A 3653-nucleotide genomic window follows, 5' to 3' on the forward strand; every position below is an offset into this window, starting at 1 on the left:
CCTTAGATCAGGGAACAAACTCTCTATTTCTACTCCCCTTTTTCCTTTTGTTTCTATCATAAAATCATTTTCCTGCTCAAGTGTGTATAACTTTTTCTTACTGACGGTTTGGCTATCAGGGATGTCTGAGATAAGCGTGGAGTCAGAGAGCTCCCCCTCCATCTTATCCGCGGCTGTCCTCTCGCTCGCCCCTGAGAATCCGTTTCTCCGCAGCTCCCTCCGACTCCCCGACACTGGTCTCTGCTACAGCCGGCACCATTTGAGGCGGCTGAGATTCAGCTAGCGGAGTGTCTTGCACCGCGCCTGGCTCACCCTTCGCTGTGCTCTCTTCCTCCGCGTTGGTAGGGACTGACGCCCCGCCTGGAGCCCTCAGTCTCCCTGTCTGCACGGGTTCGGTGTTCTGCACTGGCTGCGCTCTGCCATTCGGCAGCTCTGCAGCCTTCCGTTTGAATTTGTGTCTTTTTCACTACTACCTTGAATGATTCTTCACCATTCTCAGTAGTAGCTGTATTTAACTCCGAACCTGTCAGTGACAGATTACGGCTGGGTCTCTTTGTGTGAGGCCTTGGTGTTGGTGGTTCTGCTCCTGTTTCCTTCCCTTCTGGATCGCCCCCGCCTCGATAATCCCCCCCCCCAGCACGGGCTCGCTCTGCGGCTGCGGTGCGGGAGCCGACTCTTCCTCCCGCTCACCCCCAACACCTCCGACTTCCTCCCCGCCAGCATCGCCTTGATCCTGCCCTGTCTCCGCTCTAGCATCTTTTCTCGGGCAGGCTTTTCTCTGGTGTCCCTGTTCTCCACAGTAAAAACATCTCATCTTTTCGGAACTGACAAAAACTACACAATTCTTCCCTTCCACGTTAAAATTCCAGGCAACATTAATGACTTGGTTAGGATCATTTAGTAAGACAAACGCCTGCCTTCTAAACGACATGACGTGCCTAACACTGTTATTTTTGCACCCCAGCGGGATTCCCTTAATCGGGGACACCAGTTTACCAAAACGAGCTAAATTCTTTTCTAATTGTTCATTTTTTAAAAACGGAGGCACATTAGAAATAATAACTTTCGTTACTGGGGTTACTAGAGGGGAAACCTGAATAAATTCACCTTTCACTGTAAATCCTTCCTCTACCAGCTTGTGTACCAGAGACACCTCCACTAAAAATATTACTAGCGCTTTATTCATTCTTGACGCCGACATAATATTTTCAAACCCCACCACCTCTCCTACTGCCAGCAGGCACTCCTCCACCGAAACCCCGGGGTCAGGCAGGCAACGGACCCCGTGTCTGCGGGTGAGAGCCCCCAGCCCTCCTGAACGAGACCCCATAACGGGATCTCCAAACACCCTACAAACAAACAAACAACACACACACACACTAACCTACGAACAAACAAACACACAAAAAAACAACAACTAAGTAACTATCAAACAAACAAAAAAAATAAATAAATAAAAAAAAAAGATTTTAAATAAATCCAAGTTTTTAAATTTCCCTTTCCTACCGCCGGGCGTCCATCCACCTCTCTGCAAGCCCTTCCTACAATCCTCCACGAGATAGAGAGAGGAGAGAGAGAGAGAGAGAGAGAGAGAGAGAGAGAGAGAGAGAGAGAGAGAGAGAGAGAGAGAGAGAGAGAGAGAACGCCTTGGTGAAAGTTATTATCTGGTTTTGGTTTAGAAATGGATTTAGTTTTAAATCGACATGCAAAACAATGCACTGTAAAGGTCACTGTGGGGTCTCTAGCACTGAAGGGTTACCAAATTCAGGGTCAGAAACTCACGCTTGCCCGAGGCGAATTAAATCTGATGAGGAATAGTTGATATCTGTGTCTCAGTAGTTGCATTACAAATGCAACAGACTTATTACAAATATGTTTTAGAAAGTCGATTTGTAATACGGGATGTAGCTAACATGAATAAAAGCATTCACTAATGCTCTCAAACATGGCACTTCAGAAATGAAGCCTTCCCTTCAACTTTCCTGCAACGCCAATTCGAGCTTCTTGACGTTTAAAATGTTTGTGCCTCATTTAAAACTAAGAATTAAAAAAATGCCCATAATGAATATTATCGATGTTTAAAACATAACAATATATTCATAATAATAAAGTTGAGTTCTTACCTACAAACAACAGTAACACATTTAAAGTTTGGGACTCACTGTCTGTACCTTGGGGATTACATTATCGGCAGCATATTTTAAGTGATTACTTTGAAAAACCACATTTCTCGTTATAATAACAATGATAATCAGTTTGTTTGAAAACCAGGCTTTAAATCACCGATAACAGGTGCATAAGTGGCAATTCCGCGAGCGCTCTGGGACTCACCAATGCAGGGGAGAAATAAGGTCCCGCTTATTACAAATAAATTACATGTTATGTCAAACTATAGTGTGGATGCCTCACAGTCCGATCTGCTTTTAAAAAGTAAAACATTCACTGGGAGTTCTGACAAAACGGAAGGTGATCCTTCACATATTCAAATCCATTTATACAAAGTCTCCCAGCTTTCTTGAAAATATCTGCATTTCCCTTGTTTTTCTTTTGTATTTGTTATGCTCTCATTAGTAATAGTATCCAACCTAGTAGATTCAGCGTCCGTCAGTTCTGGCAGATTCTACTGTATTTGCTGAAGTGGTTTTCTCCCACTGCAAATTAAAAAAAAATAAAATACTGTATGTAGCCACCTAACTAAAAATTTCATCCCGAGGGTTACAGTGAAACTTTCCTCCTTTAAATTAGGATAGTGAAGACCGCATTTCTACATGAATTATTATAGGTAGTAAATTCACATTTATTTAAATCACTCACTATAAGCCCCAATTCCACAAACCTGCCAGCATTTTTGAAAATAGCAACACATGTAAAAAACAATAAAATAAACATTGTATCTGTGTCATCGGTGCCAATTTCAGAAGGAGCTTCGTGGTCGGCAAGGTGAGAGAATTTTTTCCTGTCACCCGTCTGGTGCTGTCGGTGTCAGTTTCTCAACACACAGTACAGCAGTCGCTCAGTAACGAGGTGCAAACAGGTGATTGATCGATCTGTATGAGCGTTTACAAAGGTGCCTTTGTATGTATAAGGTGTTTATTTTTTAAAACCGACTTTTAGGGACCACCAACTTGTGTGGATTACAACTAATGGTGACACTTCACAGTTTAGGACTGCAAGTTTCAGAAGGTACCACAATATTGTTATCATTCTAACCCTAACAAATTAGCCTCCTGGGAAGACGTGGCTTGTGCTAAAAGCAGAAAAACTTGCCACCCAAAAAAAAAAACAAACAAAAAAAACACACATTTCAGTCACTCTAATTAAACAATAAGGTAATTCAATATAATTCTAAAAGAAATATATAACACTTCAGCCAAGATACCAGATTTCATCTACAAAATAACGCAACCTAGGAAAATTTAATATACGATACATTTTTACAAAAAACAATGACGAAACATTACAACAATGATATAAAATACAAGCAAAATCCTACAATAATCACCACTTAAAAAAGGCATAAACCCTAATAGATTGTTCTCATAGTATCATTTTACAAAACAATCTAGAGAGAAAGTTCACTGATGCTCAAAAGTCTGGAAGCAACATGATTTTGAAAAATGGATTTCTACAATGGTGACTCACAGGCTTATTGG

The sequence above is a fragment of the Polyodon spathula genome, unplaced genomic scaffold (assembly GCF_017654505.1).
Source record: "Polyodon spathula isolate WHYD16114869_AA unplaced genomic scaffold, ASM1765450v1 scaffolds_3719, whole genome shotgun sequence".
In the NCBI taxonomy this organism is placed as follows: domain Eukaryota; kingdom Metazoa; phylum Chordata; class Actinopteri; order Acipenseriformes; family Polyodontidae; genus Polyodon; species Polyodon spathula.